This window comes from Rhipicephalus sanguineus, chromosome 1 (assembly GCF_013339695.2).
Source record: "Rhipicephalus sanguineus isolate Rsan-2018 chromosome 1, BIME_Rsan_1.4, whole genome shotgun sequence".
Lineage (NCBI taxonomy): Eukaryota > Metazoa > Arthropoda > Arachnida > Ixodida > Ixodidae > Rhipicephalus > Rhipicephalus sanguineus.
In genome coordinates this window covers 72,917,065-72,937,982 of record NC_051176.1, presented here as the reverse complement: position 1 = coordinate 72,937,982, position 20,918 = coordinate 72,917,065, and positions in this window count along the sequence as shown.

Sequence of the window (20,918 nt, the reverse complement as noted above, 5' to 3'; positions counted from 1 at the left end):
CTACTAATAATAATAATAATAATAATAATAATAATAATAATAATAATATTTGTTGGGGTTTTACGTCCCAAAACCACGTTATGGTTAAAAGGGTCGCTGTAGTTGAGGGCGAGGGAAATTTTGATCATCTGGTGTTCTTTAAAGAGCACCTAAATCTAAGTACACGTGCATCTAGCATTTTGGCTCCATCGAAATGCGGCCGCCGCGGTCGGGTTTTGATCCCGCTCCCTTCGGGTCAGCTTTCGAGCACCGTAACCACATGACCATCGTGGCGGGTACATTTTGTTCTGCAATTCAACAGGTAATTAGGTGATGCAATTCATGCAGTAATTAATTATCTATTAATCGTGCGATGTCTGCCGCGATTGAAAACGCAATTGCAAAAGTAGCGACCAAGTATTGCCGTTTCATTATTTTCAGGTGTTGTAGACTTTTCTTGAAACACCTGGTATATGTATACAACTTTTACGGTGAGCAGTCTCAGGTACCCGACTGTAAGGAGCGTTACGTTATCGGGGAACAAACTTATACTTGGTGGCAATGCGCAGAACTCAGTGAAGTCCTCAGTGGCGAGTTTGTGTGCGAGTTCTAAGCTTAAAGATGAGGCAGTATGTGTTCTCACGGGCGGCTGCGTAATTTTCCTTCTGAACTTTCTTAAGGCAGACGCCTCCCATTCAGTGCGTAATACATCGTGATCGGCAGAATATGAACGTTTTTGATATGAGCAAGTTATGGTTCGCCTCGTTAACGTGGCACTTGGCGATTTCGTCGCCACAATGTTGGTAAAGTCTCAGTACTTCTCTGGCGTTGTTGCTGAAGCAGAACTTTGGCATGGGTGAGTTGGCCCTCGGTCGAATTGCCGGGGCTCAGCGCTAAAGACCAGCGCTAAAGAACACACGGACAGAGACACATAGAAGACACGGCGGGCATTGGTCGTGTCTAGTATGCGCCCCTGTCTGTGTGTTTTTTAGCGCTGCTCCCGGACAATTTCTTCCTCAGATATAATACTCCGGCATATGCGACCGAATATATCAGTCACCAGTCGCACGAATCGCACTTAATCATAAAGAAGTTTGCGAATCGTTGCACAGAAATTCTTAAAACATCTGCTAGGGCCAAGTAATGCGTGCTTATTTAATGTATATCTCCAGTAGCGCACTTCCGAGGCGTCCTGGAAGAAGATGCCAAGCTGGAATGATGTCACACGTATTTCCGGCCTAGTGTCAACGTACGTGTCCTACTTACGCCAGAAATGCACACGTGTAGCACAAGTGGTCTAAATCGTGCAAACGTGTGGGTAAATCATTTGCTAATATAGTGATAGGCGATGAGCCGAGCTTATCAGCACAAAGTTATGGCCCTGCCGTGGACTAAGTACGTTTACGAAAATGCAAGCTTGGTTCTAAAGTTTCGTGCACGTGACGTGGAGCACAATTGCAGACTATTGCTATAAAGCAGCGCAACACTATGGCAGGTCCAATTCAACCACGAAGGCGACGAGCATCACTGTATAATGCACACTCAGCGAGGAGTGTTACGAAATTGTGATAGTATAACAAAGCAAATGAGTAGACTGATGAACAACGTTCTTGGGTGGAGCGGAATTCGTGTCACTCTTTCTCGGTTCGGGCACATTGTGTCATGATAGCCGGTCTTACAAAGCCATTTACACCATAAAGGTCCACTGATCGCGTGTCTTCACTGTCGGAGGTAACTTGCATTTCAACCCTTCTTTTTCTCAGTAACAGTAGCACACGCAGGCATACATGATGACATCGTGTATGCCTGCGTCGTAAACCACAAATATCAATGCAAATACCGACACTGAAAACCATAAGAATGCGTGGTCGGGGCGCAAGTGTAGAACCAAGCCGGCGTCTGAGCCGAACACGCGCACGGCGAAACGCCTTACCGTCAACGGAAGCAGCGATGCAGCCGAGATGCAGCCTTCGCTCCGTGCACGGTGGGACGAGACGAACACGGCCTTTTACCACCGTCCTCGTCGGCATGATACACGAAACGCACACAGTGCGATGGGTTACGGCCGCAACGGCCGCCTGTTAGGACTAAACACATGCACGCACACGTCAACTGGCACACGCTGGCGCGACCGCCGGTGGGGAAGCGGCTCTCGAACAGACCGTGCCGACGTGTTCTGTCGGTGTGAGAACGGTGCAGGCGGGCGCGGACGCCGGGACAAGGCGAAAGAGTTGGTCGATCTCGCCTTCCTTATTTCTTTTTTCCCTAGCCTAGGGATGACTGGCTTAGGTGCACGCAGTAGAAAGGGAGCAATAGGCTGAGTCGTGCTCTATTGGGGCAAGATGGATCGACCGAAAAATAAGACCCGCGCGCCATCTGTTAGACGCTTTTCTAAGGATAAATTCTTTGGTCAATGTTCGGGTCGAGAAACATCTGAACATGTAAATTTGAACTAATCTATCCGTGTCTATTTCAGCGCTTCGTTCCTGTTCACACTGATTCAGATTAGTGGAAAGTCGTTCATTACAAAGGACACTAGACTCGGCCCTCTTACCGCATATTTTTTTGCCTCAAGGTTTCATGGTCGCCACAAATGAGCACCTTCACTCATTTCTGCTGCTCGAAATAAATGTCACACAATTGTTATTTTAGCGAGCCAAAGAACAGACACTTTCCCAGTGCAGCCAGTAACCAGTGCTCTAAGTTTGTGAAAGCTTTCAAGAGGTGGCGCACGTAGCATCATTCCTTGATCTCCTCGCTGAAATTCCGTGCCTTACAGAGAGTGCACGGCATGACTTCTCACATCTAGCGCTTGGCCACGATGAAGACACAGCTGGTGCGATCGATGCGAGACCAAGTGCGCCTGCGCGACACCGATATAGAAAACCTAGTGCGGAATGTGATCAATGCGGGCCGTGCTGGTAGCGCGACGAGGCGGGAAGTTTCCGCAGGGCGCTAAATTTAAAGAGCCCCAGCATGTCAATGGCACGGCTGTGTCTTCTATTATGACCATGTTGTAAACGTTTTATTAACTTAACTCTTCTAAACCAACGAGCTACCGCATCACGCCCTAGAGAGTGTAATTAGAATAGTTGATATGGGCGGGACTGAAAGTTCTGCCCTACGGACACGCTCAACCCCCTGTGCCATGTAGTGTTATGGTGCAACATTAACCCGCACGTATCACCGACATCACCACCATCAGGCGCTAATGGGGCCAAACAAAGCTTCTGTGGCATGCTTCTTTGGGCGGAGGCCGTCCTTCGGTTCATATTGTTTGATTTTGTTCCTTTGACCGTTTCACTCATGTTCTGAACTCTTGTTCAATATTTCGTATACGTCTTTCGGGTGTTGAATCACGATCCTGTACATTTATTGTTCCCCTTCATCCCCTTCCTCCTTCCATTTAAGTCTAAAAAAGGCTTGGACGGATAGTCGAAAAGTGTAATAGTTGTACTGGTCAATACATTCTGTAGCCGGTGACGTGTATGGGTACGTTAGTTAGACCTGCTATTTTCAAGCTAAAAGATGTTTTAACCATCTTGACAAAATAACGCTAAAAAGTTTGCACAAGGCAATAAAGCAACGCAAGTCGAAGAAAACAAGAGGTACAGGAAAGATACTCATTCCTCTACTTCTTGTTTCTTCCGCCTTGCGTTGCGTTATTACCTTTAGCACAGTTTGTTTGTTTGTTTGCTTGTTTATTAATGCTGTTAACCCTAGAAGGGTCATTACAGGAATGGATAAACAATCACATGAAGTTCAAATAAGAAACAAACGCGCAACATAAATGCGAAGATGATTTGAAGGGCACAGCTTAACTTCACAGACATGGAAAGAAGAGTAAAAGGAGAAAAGAAAACACAAAAAGCCCAAATGCACTCGTCGTGACCACAGCGTGGCTATAGAATTAGAATCGCCGAATGACCCACATAGAGATGAGAGTGGAGCTCGCTTAAAAATGGAGTACTGGAAGGCGAGCAAACCAGTTAATCGGGCAGCATGTTCCATTCATTAATTACTCGTGGGAAATAGTTATTCTTAAACGCGTCGCTCAGCGTCAGCGGAGGTTCAATAGACATACAATGCCTGTGTATGAAAAGTGGATTCGCTTATAATCTGAAAAAGTAGGGCCCGTTATTATTAAGCCTATAATGGACAATAAGGAAAAGGAATCCTAAACTTTCCACAGCTGTTCTTAATTATAAAGCAGGAAAGTTTGCATTTCGGCACAGTTCATTAAGGGAGTGACAGCGACGATATTTGTTGTAGATGAATCTAGCTGCTAGACGTTGGGCTTGTACTAATTGTGTCCCATACTATTTTGGCATATACTCTAATGGATCGTATTAAGGTCTTATATGCTAAGGTTTCGATTCGAGGCGTTCCACTGCGTAACTTGCGTCTTACACTCCATAGAGCTCTACTGACTTTCTTGCATGCCATGTCTTTGTGACCCAACTAGCCCAACAGTATGAAACAATTAGCCCAACAGCATGTTTTATTAAGCTAAAAATGATTTAGACGTTTTCATAATTTGTTACAACCTCTTAGGAACATACAAGCTATTATAAGCTATTATATACAAGCTATATATCATATAATGGCTATTATGGTTTGACAGCAAGTTTGGTTAGCATGGTTAGCAGCCTGACGACCAACGTAAGAAGTTAGAGAAGGAAGAGAGAGGAAAGAGCGCCGAAGAGCGCCAGAGAAATGTCACCCGTCGTGCCGGTGACCAAAGAATCAAGCAACATCACCAACATTCCTGTTCATTTAACCTTTTCCTTACTGGCGAATTTATAAATCTTCATACTGTGCGGTGTGCAAGGAGTTTTAATGGCTACTTCAGCATACCACACATATCCGAGCTTCATTTGAAACACATCGGTTTACTATTGAACAAATAATAAATCTGAACATGCATAGAATTAAGAGAGAGAGAGAGATGCTCTTTATTGGAAATACAGATATTTTTACCGGCGTCAGTATACCGCTGGCATGCTACTCTGTGTGGGGATGGGCAATGGGATTGACAGTTTAAAGAAGAGAGGGGAGGAAATAATAATAGAATTAACATTTACTTCATAAATTACTTTCAGTGTGTTCGTTAGTTAATTCGGATTTTATGGCGCAAAAGCAGCTAAGGCTATGGTGCGCCAATCACAAGGTGTTTATGTAATGAACATTGAAATGATGTAGTGTTAAAGCTTACTTAAAAAGCCACATTCTTTTAAGAAGTTTAGCACAGAAGACAAGGGCACGAGTGAATCATCTGCAAGAAGCGGAGTAGGGTCGATGAGCGTGTGATATTTGTATAGCTTGCCGAAATATTCTCGTCTCTGCGTGTCATTATAGGAACATGTGATCTGGATGTGTAGTACTGTTATTGGTTCTTGACATTTTTCACATGTTGGTTGTTCACCGTTTGTGAGCAAGAAGTTCTGGGTCAGGTGTGCGTGCCCAATGCGGAGTCGGGAGAGTTTAACTTCAACAAACCGTTCTTGGTGACGACAGGTGTTCCATTCTCCAAGTATGGGCTTTACTGCACGGAGCTTGTTCTTCGTACACGAGTTCCACTGCTGCTGCCATTTAGTTAACAGTGCTTCACGGATTTTTCTCTTGCTGTCTTTCAGGGGGATCTTTATTTTGTGAGTGCTTTGTGTGCTGCTAAAGATGCATATTTATCTGCTTTTTCGTTCCCAGGTATCCCTACATGACTTGGAACCCAGCATAAACAAATAGAAATGGCCTGACTACTCCGAGCGACCATATTTAAAAGTACGCCAACTAAGGGTTTACATTCAGATTCCCTATGTAGAACATTCAGTGCACTTAACGAGTCTGTTATATTATCGCCTTCTTATGCTCCCCAGTTGTGATATTTCGAACTGCTTCATACAAGGTATAGGCTTCAGCTGTCAAAATGGATATGCATTGAAGTCTCACAAAGACAGCACATTCCCCTGTTACGATTCCAATACCCACATGATTTTCCCGTTTTCGAGTCGTCTGTGTTGTATTCGGTGCAATCTCTATATTTACGTTGGAGTGCACGGAATTCCTGGATTATGTGTTGTGGTGGGCTGTCTTTTTTCTTTAGGTGCGTTATGGAGAAGTCGCATAGTAGTGTCAGGTCAAATCATGGAGGCAGTCTTGGTGGTTTGTTTGCTACATTGAGTGCCTATTCAGGTATTACATATGTGCGGCAGTATTCTTCTAACCGTAAAGTAAGTGGCTTGATTAAGTGTAGCCTGTTTAGGTAGTGTAAGCATGAGTCATTTCGTGACAATGTCGTGGGTTACGTGTTCAGGTGATGACTTGGTTCTCAATACATAGAAGAGGTTTAGTGACTTTCTTCGGTTACACAGAGGAGGTTCGTTACAATCTAAACTCTTCACAGGGGATGTTCTATAGGCACCGCTGTACAGTCAGGTCGAGATTGTGTACTGGGTCAAGGTGCTGAATGTACGACTCCCGTGCCGAGCCGTAGACAACACAACCGTAGTTCAAAATACTGCGCAAAATAGAACGGTAGATGCGCAGCATGCACAGTCGGTCGGAACCCCACTGTTTGGGGATAACACTTTTAGAAGGTTGAGTGCTCTGTTTGCCTTCACTTTTAGTGCGTTTATGTGGGCTAGGAAGTTGAGTTTTTGGTCGAATGTAGCTCCTAGGAAGTGCTGTGCCGAGACGTACTTGAAATGTTCGAGTAGAGAGGAAATCACATAGGCACTTTAGCACTTTTCCACGAATCCCTATGTCTGCAAGGTCTCCTAGGATTTGATAGCACCACGTCGTGTCATATGCTTTCTCTAAGTCGAAAAAACCGCGAGACAGTACTGCCTGCATAAAAACGCTTCTCATACTTCGTGTTCCAGCCTGACGAGATGGTCAGTGGTGGAGCAGCCCTTTTTGTATCCGCACTGGTGTTAGTCTATTAGGTGTCTTGATTCAAGAATGAAATTGAGTTATGTTTCTAATGCTCTCGTACGTTTTTCCAAGACTTCTTTTTAATGCATTATTATTATTATTATTATTATTATTATTATTATTATTATTATTATTATTATTATTATTATTATTATTATTATTATTATTATTTAGGGTTTAATGACAACTTGTTAATGCAACAGGTCAGTAGCTACTAGGGCATGTTGGGGGTTTACCAGGCTTTACAAAAGGTATGACTATTGCATTTTTCCAATCTTCAGGCGTTATGTCAGATTCCCATATTTTGTTCAATAATTGGAGAAGTGCCAACGCCGATGCTTGGGATAGGTGTGCCAGGATTGTTTAGTGTACCCGGTCAGGTCCTGTTGCCGTATTTTTGCCGGTGGAAAGTACCCTGTTTAATTCGTGTAGAGTGAGATCATGATTATAGAATTCATTTGAGGTGCTGATAGTTGGCAGTCTCTGCACTTCAGCAGATTCTTTGTGCTTGAGGAATGTGTGTGTAATTCGCAGAGCCCAAGGCGTTATAAAAGTGTTCGCCTAAGAGGTCGGCCTGGTATTGGAGAGTTTGTCTGTGGACTTGCAAGCAGTATTGTGTACGATGAGTATTCTCCTATAAACTTCCTCACCTGGTCCCAGATATGTTTAGAGGTGACCGAACTATTATTTGATGATATGTATTTTTGCCATCAGCACTTTTCCGCTTGCCTACGAAGAAATCATGCCTTGGCTTTTGCCTGTTTAAAGCTCACGACGTTGCTATAGGCCGGGTACCTTCGTAAGGTTCCCCAGGCCTTGTTTTGCTCTTTTTTGGCTTCAGTACATTCCTTCGTCCACAAGGATTTATTTTTTTTCGCACAATACGGGACAATTGCGGTATTGCCTTTTCTGCCGCTGTAATTTGGCCACTTTTCTGCCTCAAACTTTTTAAGAATAGATTATTTTCGGCCGAGCAGTGCAGTTATAGTAGACCGGTTTTTCCTGACACCATCTTGGAATAGCATCACCAGATTATGTCTTTCAGCGAAGCGGACAAAGCGAGTTGAAGTTACCTTTTCTAAACCCATCGAAATACAAGACGTAGGGATACCGGTCTATAGCTATGAACACTTTCTTATCATCCTCTTTAAAAAATAGGAATGACCTTAGCAACTCGCAGTTCAGCTGTAAATGTGGCTGTCGGGAGGCAGAGGTTAAAAATATCTAATAAAACAGCGACCAGGTCAATAACATATTTAAGCGCCAAAATGTGTAAGTTGTCCGCATCCAAGGAAGTGCTGTGTATAGACCACGAAATGTGCTGGTGACTTTCAGGTTATAGACAGCAGAAAGAAAAAAATTCTGCTCTAATACAGAGCTAATTGGGCGAATAATGCAGCGCCAATGTAGTTCTTGTGTAGCTCTTGGTGTAGTTATAAATGCTGCACTTAATGCAGCGCCACTCCCATAAAACCTGGTCAAGTACGTAGCACGAGCAACCCAGAGATTTCCTTGGCAGCCGCGCATGTTCGTAGGAAACTGCCACACATATGCGTAAAAAGTCTGGCGTTTTGCGTATACGTGTAGTGTTTGCGCAAGTGAGAGGCTTGGTGCTTGCACTTTTTTGCATACGTGTAGCAGTTTTGTTGGTTCCTGTGACACTTCCGTAACAGTGTTCGCAGAGGCTAGAGGGTTTGCGCACACGAGCGGCGCATGTGTTGTGTATACAATTAATTCCTCCCATCTAGCTCAACGTAAAGTTGAGCTAGTTGGGAGGAATTAATTGTAAAAATATCGGCCTGCGTACACGGTGTCAAGAGAAGGATATTGAGTACAATGTCTAGAACATATCATGCACAGAAAAATCTAGCATAAGAATGTGGTTTCAGTTTTTTTTCAACGTTATGTGCCTCTCGCCAAGGTGTTTTCAAAATATTACATTGCGGTGAGCCTAACCTTACTGACACTGCATCGTTTGCGAGCAGTTTTGATGTTGTTCCTTTATTAAAGCTGAAACTGTCAAACGCGCACGTGCAGTGAGAAAGACGACAGGCAGCACTGTACGCAAGTACTGTCCGAGGGCCGCCCACCATAAATATCGTTATCTGACGCTTCGTTCTGCTTGCAATAAGAGGTATGCTGAACGAGCCTAAGAGATCAATTTTCTGAATTTCAGATAGCAGTGTTATACACAGATGGCTATTTATGTTTCTCATATGTATTGTTCAACTCTTTCAGTGACAGCGCTGCTTGTTTTCATGTATACTGCTGCATTGACGACTGCCAATAAACAATGTAAGCTTACTTCTTTAGTGTGTTTTTTGAAGTTGAGGCTTCTGAGTCACCAGGCGACATAACGGAAATACATGAAGCAATGTGAAGCTGTCGTGTGCGCGATACAATCCGGGGACTGCAGTGAATAAAACCATGAAACTATCGGTCGAGCACCGCGACGACCCGCACTCTACGGCAATGCGGCAGCCATATTGCCACAGTGTTATGATGATAGTTTCAGCAGCGCCATCTGTTGGTCCTATACTTTAGCTGACAACGCCACCGCTACCGTTATTTCCGTTGCGCTGTCAAAGGTTCAGTTTCCCTCCTATAGATCTTGTGGAGGTGTTCTGTGGTGTTACCATCAGGTAATCATACCTTCTTGTACTGCGCATACCACAATATGCATCATACATGTGTCTCAAACATGGATTGGAACAAGCGCTAAATGTTCATTGCACTACACTATTACTACCAATTCCCCAAAGACCAGGCCATTTCGACCGGAAAGGTAGTGCAAGTTAGTGCATGCAGTTTTACGTGATATAACCGATGTTCACGTCAGCGCAAAGAAATTAAAATTAAACCTCCTACAATTCCTTTTAGACAGCACATAACTATTAATTTTGGGTTAATTTGAGGTCACGCAATATCTAATGGGTATATTATGTGCACACCGAATTTGACCATTCATTTTGTCCGGTTGAGCTGCCGTGTGTATCAGCGACGAGAAGTTGCAGTGACGCCCTCTCGCAAGATACGTCACTGGGAGAACGCTGTTCGCATGGCCACACGGCTGCAGTAAGCTGGTGAAAGAATCCTGCGTGACTTACAGAGGAAATTGGGGCACCACCAAACAAGTGGGCGAGAAGTTAGAATCTGCGTCCCCTCTCTGTTCTATCAACTCCCTCCAACCCCCTCTCCGGCAGGCGGCAACCCCCTCTCCGCAACACCACCTAGTAGAGTGCCTCGATGCGCGCGCCCCCGGTTAGAGTGGTGTCAGCTTTTGAAAGGGCAGATGCCGCCTCCTCGGCCTTGGCGGCAGCGTGGCCGCCATTTTGAATCCCCCGCCCGGTCACTTGTGCGTGGCGCGCGTGCTGTTTTTGGGTCGATGCTCGTTTCCCTCCAGTTTTATGCACTAGCTACCGTCACCATGGCCGGGTGTTGCGTGCCGCAGTGCACCAATCATTCCAGAAACGCTGGGAGCTGCATCGTTTTAGAAGATGCGAGGTGTCTTTGGACAGTAAAAATCAAACGTGACAAGCGGCATCCGAAGAACACATTATGCAGTTCCAGCGTACGTTTCCGGCCGGTATTTCGAATGCACATCCAGGAATAATTCTGCCGGTGCTAACCTTGCGTAATAAATGGACACACTGATATCAGCTACATGCTCAAAATGCTTTGGTTCACGTGTGCATGAATCCTGCATTTTACTTCGCAAACATTCTTTAATGCACTTGGTTGGTCCTGCATCTGCCTTTGATTTTTGCTTTCGCTATTTTTGTGATTTCAAATGTATCATGGAATATATTATGCATGTTTGTCTGCAGATCAGATCCTTCTTTTTTCTTAATAATAATTATTTGTGAGAATTTGCGTCCCAAGAACCCCGATATGATTATGAGAGGCACCGTATATGGTGGAAGGCTCCCGAAAACTTGACCATCTGTTGTTCTTTAACGTACACATAAATCTAAGTACGCGGGCCTCTGTCATTTCACCTCAATCGAAATGGTGCCGCTGCGGCAGGGATTCCATCCCGCAACCTTCGGGTCACCAGTCAAGCACCATAACTAAAAGCACGGCGGGTTCTTGTTTTTTATATTCCTTTCCTTGTTTCAAGTACGCCTTCTGTGCCGGTCTGATGCCCATGTATGTATGTGTGCAGTTAAATGTTTTTTATCCTTCCCTGTTTCTGTGTTTCATGGTTACATTTTCGTCTTGTCTTAAATAATTACGCAGTTCCTGTTTTTTTAACCATTTACGATCACTGTGAATCGACTAGTGGCAGTTGTGTTTTATTATGTAATCTGCGCTTTATTTGTGTAATTGCTTCTGTCACAAATAAATGGCGCACAAATAAATGGCCTGTGCACTGGATAATAACGCGCGCGCGCGCGCGCGCTCGCGCGCACACACACACACACACACACACACACACACACACACACACACACACACACACACACACACACACACACACACACACACACACACACTGAATATCTTATTTCTTTGAGCAAGCATAATTTATTTATTAGTAATGTAAGCCCTGAAGGCTCACAGAGGAATGCGCATACAAACAGTTCTCGCGAAGCGTCTATGCAAAGAAGACGCATGAAAACAAGAAGACGGGGAAGCATTGTTTACAGTAGACACGTTATGTCAGTAAAAAAATACAAGAAACAAAGTCAAGTTGTACAATTAGTACGTCATGGAAAACCAGTTAATGAAATAAAAACTCACAGGCTGCCTTATGCGTTCGCTTAAGACGGCTCGAAAGCGAAAGCCATCTTCTTCTTCTCTGTTTTTTGCGCACAAAGCGCGGTTTAACATTGCCTCCAAGATCGGAAGCACCTCACCTGGTTTTGCACTGCCTTCGTGATCTGCCCACTTTTGACCAAGCTACGATGTCATGCGATAACGGCATCATATGACGTCACGCCAAATTTGTGAAGCTATGACGACATCATATGGTGGCGTCATCACGTGACGTTGATTTTTTTGCATCCCTCGTCCCCAACGTCGCGGTACGCTGACGCCGTAGACGCGGGACGCCGACGGTCAAATTTCGTGTTTTAAAAAAGACGTCCGCCACGGTGGTATAGTGGTGACGGAGCTCGGCTGCTGACCCGAAAGTCACGGGTTCGATCCCGGCCGCGGCGGTCGCATTTAGGTGGAGGCGAAATGCTAGAGGCCCGTGTACCGTGCGATGTCAGTGCAGGTACCAGATGGTCAAAATTCATGGAGCCCTCCACTACGGCGTGCCTCAATCATATCATGGTTATGGCAAGTAAAAAAAAAAACCCTCGATATTAATAAAAGAGACATATAAACGACGCCGTGCATCTGCCGCACAAAGTGTAAAACAGTATTGGAAACACTCAATGATATGTGCATGCAATTGGGCATGCGAGAAAACCTACAGAAAAAGAAACTGCAGATACAAAAAGAAGGAAACAGGCACTGATACTGCGCGCATGCAAAGTTTTACGGCATACTACTTAATAACGTATTCATCGTTTTGATAAGGACTCAGGGTGCAATTCGAGTGCCGATACAGTAGCGGCTACAGATTGTGAGCAAGAAATGTCAGCAATAATAATGATAAAGAAGCTTTCGTTTCATTTTAGCAGGATATTCGCACCATACTGCCCCTCGGCCCTTTATTCTGTGTACAATATGTACGATGCCATTTATAATAAACGAGTAAATTGTTCGCAAACTTAGCAAAATGAGCCGCCTTAATCGCGCTTAGGTAGCTTCGCAACACTAAATTGTGTGTGTTCAGATACATATACTGCTGCTGCTGCTGCTGACATGTATACAAATACCTTAAACGAATGTTTGTGTATTTGAAATGCAGAGCTTACGAGAAATTAAGTAAGGCTTTAGACTTTATCGTTTCCGGCGTAAGGAAGAGGATTGGTTTTCAACATAACAGTCTATGTCCACCTCTAGCGCATAACACATGCACAGGCCGTCAGCTTACATGAATTACATGCTTCCTTAATAAACATTTAGGCAACAACAGCAATAAAAGCTGTCCAAGCTTCAAAAAAGAAAAGAAAAAGAGAAAGCTCACTAGCGTGCACTTATTTCCGGACGTATCTGCGCACCGCAAGCGCTTTGTGTAGCGCGTTCCGCATACTGCTGAGCTGCGGCGGGATTCGCAATGGCGGCCGTCGTAGCAGACGACGCTCCTGTCCTCACCCTCAGCGGAGCGCGCGGGCATCAAGGCTCCCTACCACCTAGAAAAAAGAGAGGGCCTCCACATGCCCTCCTCTCCCCACCAACTACGTCATCATTATCGAATATGAGGCGCGACGACACAGGACGAGACGCCCCTCGGTTGTGCGGAACGCAGCTGAAGAAAAGAGGATCAGTTTGCGTTGGATCTGACCTGCCATTCAGTGTTTTGGCCCCGCCGTTGTACCCTGGTTGGGTAGTTGACAATTTGCCAGCAAGAACGGCCCAAGATATCTGGATGCTGCTCCACGCCTAACTGCAAATTCAGCTACCCTAGAGAGCCTACATGCCGTGTGGTCAGGTTTCCCTCAGATCCGGCTCAAAAGGACACATGGACGAAAGCCGTCCCAAGGGAGAACTTCGTTGCAAGAAAAAAAAATCGCGCCATATCCACGAAGTGAATGATGATTGAGGAGCGGGCTCGGAGATAACCGGGTAAACCGTGAATGCTCCGTACAATTCCTCTACTGTCACATAAAGACGTCACACGTTGTTATAGTAGCGACTGTGGTCAGGTTGTTGTTGAACCACAAGCGATCACAAACCTTGTAGCTGTGGGCGAACGTGTGGTCGAGGAAATCGCGCTTGAAGCGCGCGTAGGCGCCCCCAACTTCAGGTAGCGACCGCTTTCGGTGCTTGGCCGCTGCATCCCGCGCCCGTACCTCTTCAAGGTTCTCTTGCCGCCACTTCCGCGCTACTTCGGCTTCGCGGGCTTGTATGTCGGCGTCCGCAGGACGCTGACGTCTTTCTGCGGCCTCGCGAGCTCTCAACGCAGCGTCTGGGCGGCGAGCCCGCAGCTGCTGCCTTGCGAGCCCTCTGCTCCGCCGCCTTGTCTTCTTCGTTCATGTTATTAGTATCGAAACGCACTGACTGACGACTGTCGAAAGAGAGGGGAAGCGCACAGTTGTGGCCCTCTAGCGGTCTCCTATCAAATTAGAGCACGCACCGGCGTGAAGCGAGCGCCGCATGCTACAGTTCAATTTAATTCAATTCAGTTTATTCCGACATCACAGGAGACATTACAAAAGTCACAACTGTGATGCTGTGGGGCGAAAGCAAAAAGCCATTAAGGCTTGACGAAGGCTTTCGCACCATTTGACAACATAGCAACAGCAGCACGGGATCATCACTCATTATACAATATCAAAAACATGTACTTCAGGGTCATGCCAATTTGCATTTTAAAACACGTAGAAAAATGTTTAAAGAAAGGAGCAGTATAAATGGTTTATTGTAAGAAACTGTTTAATGTGTCTGGCAGTCAGTAGCTCATCATTTGGCGACCACAGTTAGTACGCGTGTAAGGAATTTTCCAGTCATCAGGGGCTCGTGCGCTATAGGGGTAGGTATAGGGTGTTAAACGCGCTAAATCAATAAGAAAAGAGTCGTGATTCTTTTGGGATGTACGATATCGCTTTATTAAAATTGTATTGTACATGTCAGGCATTCGTTGTAAATTAAGGGCTTCGAAAATGGGTTTGGATGATAATGATATCTGATGTTTATTGGCGCAAGGGCCATTTGATGACCAAAGAGCGCCAGGGCATGATAGCGAATGTGAACAATGATTATGTTAAGTGGCTGTATAGGGGCCTAAAGAAAATGGGTTTGGTATGTACATCGCGAGGAACACCTGTAATTATGCGTACAGCTTTTTTCTGTAATCTATATATTCGGCCTAAGCTGTTTTCCGATGTGGTGCCCCATTTTAGATAGCAATAGCTTAATGTAGGGAATTATATAGTAAATAATATATATTTTTATATAGTATAAAAAATAGGGAATTATATAGTAAGAGATTAATTTTTTGTGTCAAGAGAAAACGTAAACGCGATAAGATACCTAGAGTACGAGAAAGTATAGTATGGACAAGCTCAGCCGGATAGTTCCATAGCATGCTTTCGTGGAAAATTACTCCCAGAGCTTTCACTACACGTTCAATTTTTATAGATTCTGAGCCAATCATTAACGATAAAACGTAGTTTGCGGGCTTATTTATTGGTCGAAAGAGCACAGATTTTGTTTTTGAGGTGTTTATAATTAGCCAATTTCTTATGCTCCAAATGTTCGGCAGTTCTAAGACATTATTTGCTTTGTAAACTAGTTTATGCAAATTGCAGTCCTTAAAAAATGAGCTGGTATCATCTGCATAAATAATAAATGTTGTGTTATTATGGATGTTTGCCGAGTCGTTCACATACATATTCAAAAGCAGGGGACGCAGAATACTTCCTTGGTGTACATGTGACAGTTCTTTAAAATTAGATGCGTAGCCACTGATATCTACTTTTTGCTGTCGATATTTCAAATAGGTTTTCATGACAGTTATGAAGTTCCCCCAAAAACCATACTGTTCTAGTTTTTAATTTATGTAATGTGGTTAATTCTGTCAAATTCTTCTGAGCAATCCACAAAAATTCCAAGTGTATATATATTTCCTTTTCAAATGCATCGAGTATGATTTCTTTTTGCACTAGTAGAGCAGTTTCCGTTGAGCGCTGCTTTGCAAAACCAAATTGAAAAGGAGTCATAATGCGGTGCTTGGTTAAGAGTGACACTATTCGTTTATTTAATAAGTTTTCAATTACTTTAGAAAATACAGGTAAAATAGAAATTGGTCTGTAATTGGTCATGCTATTTTTGTCACCGCCTTTAAAAATAACAGAAACTTTGGCTATCTGAAGCCGACTAGGAAACGTGCCCAATGAGAAGATTAATGATGTATTCTAAAAGAGGAGATATGACATAAATAACATGCTTCACTGGGCGGATTTCCGGCCCGTCTACGTCACAACACCTGCTATCTTTAGTGACATGAAATCAGCCGTAACCTCCTGTGTAGTCACCGGAAATAGGAATGCACTTTCGCCTACTTGCGTACCCATGAATCGCGCAAAAAGTTTGTCGTGCAAGCTCTCTCCAATAGAGGTAAAGAATTTATTGAAGGCTTCAGCAAGATCATCACAAGTGAGAACGTAGTTGTCTGTACATCAAGTGAATGTGAATGGCTATGCTATATCTGGTTTTGCGTGCGTTATTATCATCGTCAAGGCGCTCGAAGACCAAGAGGATTAAGACTTCTCTTTCGCGCGAGCGTGCGCATGCTAGAGTTGGCTATGCTATATGTGGTTTTGCCTGCGTTAATATCACCATCAAGGCGCTCGAAGAACAAGAGGAAGAAGACTTCTCTTTCGCGCGAGCTGCGCCCGCAGCGGTCGCCTCTGGAACTAAGGTTACGCGTACAGCACGGGACTTCGCCCCAGCTTAAGAACTTGGCGAGCCAGCTCCTAAAACACATTGGTACGTATTCTGCTGTGTGGAGATACGTCGCGAATTTTTGGACGTCTATTCGATGTTTAGTCTATCGGCCCTCCGCATAGACGCTCGTAGCGCTTTCTGAAAGCGAAGCAGGCTGCCCGACGACCACGAGGTTTGCCTTCGAGTGTCATATTTGCAAGGGACGCTGCACGCAGAGGAAAATGCGATTGTCGGCGCTTGTGATGAGAATCGTCCTGAGGCGTTTGCAATTTTTTGCCAGGTCCTGTATATCAATCAGCAAATAAAATGCCCAAAATGCCATGACGTCCCAACACGGGTATGTATGCCTGTATGACTGCACTTTTTTTCAAGATGGTTTTATGTAGTTTCGCGTAGTCGTCCTCAAAGGCGAGAGCAAGTTTGTTTCATGAATACTGTGAACCTACCAGCTTTTTTCGTTTTTTCTGGCGCAGTGATGGCGTGAATTGCAACAGGATAGGCGACTGTGCAATTCGAGCGAATGGAGGTTTGCTCACGACATTTTAGGTAAAAGCCTTTTTTGTATGCATCACTCAGTCTTTCCAGAAAATATTTCCTCAACTAACTCAGCAAACAAACTGCGAAAAACCATTTTTTTTCTACTTCTGCAAGTCGAAATGTTGGCCGGCGCCAGTTTCTCGTATCATTGTTGACTTGTTCTCTTCCATCTTGATGATATATGATGTTTATTGGCGCAAGGGCCATTTGACGGCCAAAGAGCGCCAGGACATGATATCGAATGTGAACAATGATTATGGTCAGTGGCTGCAAAAGTGCCTTAAAATTCCTAGCGCCGGTAAATTCCTCGGCCGGTAAAACAACATATAGGCATTAAAACCATGAGAGTGACGTAAGATGTGCGTGTAGTGAGAATAAATGGCAAGTAGTCGTAATAATAAAATTATGGGCATTTGGCATGAGCAGGCGGTGCTGCCGGCGCCACCGCACGAGCACAGCGCCACTGCTCGCTCGGCGGCCGTTTAACCTAACTGCAGCCTATTCGCGAGTCGCGCCTGCGCCATGAGGCACACACGGCTTTGCAGGGGGTGATAGCACCCCCGCACTGTTTCTAATGTGTGAAGTTTAATATGAACTTTTGTGTCGTTTAATCACGGACACACTATGCATTCTTTCGTTCCGGTCTCCTGAACTTGTATCATGCCGCATTGTATTCAATTTACGAGTTTCAGAAAGGGAGCAATTAAATGAGGCCAAGTATATCTTATGTTCTGGCACATGCCGACTGTGTGCGTTCAAACGCACTACGCACTACGAGCGAATGGAGAAAAACGAATGCGTGGCCAAGCACAGCACGCGCGCGCACGCGAAAAAAAAGAAACGCGCCACGCACAGGGCAAAAAAAAAAAACGCCAGGCCTGCGCAGAAAGCAGCGCACAATCACAGCGAAAGCTGGAAGAGCGGCGTTTCTAGAGCCCATTGTAAACTTTCTTGGGGCCATTTATACAGGTACTCTTGCAGGGTACCCACTGCGCCATAAATCATAATTATGTGGGGAAGTACCCACTACGCAATTATTCATTCTGTTCATTCGCAATACACCTCTCAGGCATTACGTGCACTTTGTTGATGCTGTGCCTGATGACTCTGAAGAATTATGGCTGAGCGCATTGTAATGGTTTGGAAGCATTCAACCACCCACTCTGCGCAGTGAGCATTGTGTGACACCCGATTGCTATTTTACTCTTCTACCAAGCTATATTACATATGTTAATGTGGTTTCTTCCCGACATGGATCCTGTATAGGATATTTTTGCAAAGGAGTTTCAAGCACCTCCATGACTATGTGGTAGGATACCAGGCTGCCACGCAGAGGACCCAGGTGCGAACCCCGTTCCATCCTTCCTATTTGTTTCTTATATCGTTTTTTTTTATTTCGCGCGATAGCAGTTACAGACACCGGTGGCGGACAACTACGGCTCCAAAAACGGCCGTTGTCGTGGCCTCATAATAGCTTTCGCTGTAAAAAAACCTGCCTCGCGCAGAAAAAAAACGACGCGCGGCATGGGAGGCAGAAAAAGCGAGAAGGACGAGAAGGAGAGAGCCCGCAGAAGAAAGAAAAATCGCCAGGCCTGCGCAGAACACGCAGCACAGTCACAGCGAAAGCTGGAAGAGCGGCCTTTCCAGAGCCTGCTGTAGACTCTGTTGCCTGTGTGCACCACCGATATAGTTTGTGCTCTATGAAAGTTGATTCATCATCATCTCTTGAGGCAACTAATACAAGACGCATGCAAGGTGCCCACTAGGCCATAAACCACCGTAACTTTAATGGAGTAGGGAAGCACCCACGATACTATTATTCGTCACTTTGCGGATATGCGAGGTACCCGCTACTAAGGTCACTCTATTTTTCAAAGTTAGCGCAAACCATTGTCCAAAAAAGAAAGGGAGAATTTCCTCCCCGACCTCTGCGTCTCTCCTCTCTTCTTCGTCCTTTTGTTCTCCCCTATTGGACCAGGCCCGACACGTGACCAGTAATCCCCGTTCACCTCTCTGCCTCTTGCTCTGGCGCCGTAAAACGATGCCATTATTGGGCGTAGAAACACCACCGCACGTGCGCGCTGAACGTGAGCGCAGCCTTCTTATAGCTTTTTAAAGTTTTCAAGACGCCATCGGCTGCAGCCATATGGCAACTTGTTGCGCTGTTGGCTGCTGGAACAGCATTGCCAAGGGTGACAAGCTTTTTGCTGTTCCTCGTGGAAAGGAAAACCTCAAACGGCGAGTGATATGGCTCCATTTTATCGTGACAAAGAACTTCGACTGCCACGACGGAAGACTTCGTGAGGTAAGTCGATCACTACTAAACCTTTTCGCGTATATTTGCCATTCGAACTCTTTTAGATGAAGCTAAGGCTATATACTGATGCCTAAGTTAGACAAAAAAATAAGCGTCGTGACATTATCGGCCACGCTTTCTCGCACACAATATTTACAGTGAAATCCTTAGTGTTCGCAATTTACTAATTGTTTTGCGAAAATGTACTGCAACGTTGGTGAAAAATATTTTTGCAAGATCTCCGTTTTCTCGCTCAGCGCTGGCGCGGCCCGTAGATTTTACAAAATTAATCTGCCAAAAGTCGTTAAAAACTTACTCTGAGAAAGTCGGAGCTGTTATTTTAGCGCTCATAAATAGAGGGTGGTGATGAGATGTGTACGATAAAGAAAGAGACATAGCAAGTAAGTGTCATCGACTGATGGGCGTAATTTACTTAGCAATATGCTGCAAAGCTGCCTGTATGCAAACTATAATTTGCAATGCAGGTTTGTTCTCTAACCCTCCAATTTTTTCTCCTGAACTATATGTTGTTTGAAGTGGGTGAAAGTTTTTATTCTTTGTGTGGTCGCTTTTTATATTTTTTGTTATTTGTCCGTATTTCTGAGTATTTCTGATTCAGTGTTTCTGATATTCTGTGTACAATAATAATTATTATAAGACAGTTGCTGCATGTTTCCCTTTGATGCGCTTTATTATTTTTCGTAGTTTTGACCGAACTTTTTAAGCACGCATTTGACTTGTAAATATATAGAAACCTATCGAGTGCAAGTACACCATCCTGTTTTCTTCTCCGTTCACATTTTTGTTTACGCAAGAAGTAAACAGCTTTGCAGCGCACTTCGACCGTATTTCGTTAGGCAAATTGCGGAGGGTGCATTGGAGGATGTCTGTATATTTCGAAACACTTCACGGGCGATCAGTTCGAACCAGTCATCCTTGCGAGAAATGGCTGCAAGAAGCTAGAGCCTAATGCGGTTCCCTCCTTATTTCTGCATCGGCCAGTCCCGAAAGAACGAAAATGACCTCGCAGGAGGGAAAAGGCAGCTGTGCATGGTAGGGCCCTTTATATGTTATTGTGTCTACTTAATTTTGCAGTTTACATAAAAAACAATGAGCGTGCTTCGCTAACAGATGAAGTGCATCCTGCTTCTATTTCCATGAGCTATGGCTCTGAACAATTCCGGCACTAAATATTTGTCTTATTGTGACGAAAAACCCTCTTGCCTGTAGCCTGTGTAGTTACATACCGCATGCTTACAGCTTCCGCCTCGAACAAGCCAGGACAATCCACAGAGACAACCTCAAACCCTGAAGCGCCGTGTGCCCCATTTAGTGAGTTGAAGTACTGTGATGAGCATTCTTGCCTTTAGTCCGTGCACTTGCACACCGCACGCTTACAGCTGCCGTCTCGGATGAGCCAGGGCCATCATCGGATACGACGACCCAGACCCTGAACCAGCGTCCGGCCCATTTCGTAAGTGTAAAATCACTGACAACAAAGATTCTTACTTCTAGGCTGTGTACGCACACACCTCATGCTTACAGCTGCCGTCTCAAACTAGTCAGGCCGCAGGGTGGAGACAAGTCAGCAGTCAGAAGCACCGCTTGCACCGTCAGTAGAAGCAGCGCTTAGAAAGCGTACATCGGAGCTGGAGCTCATACTTCAAGT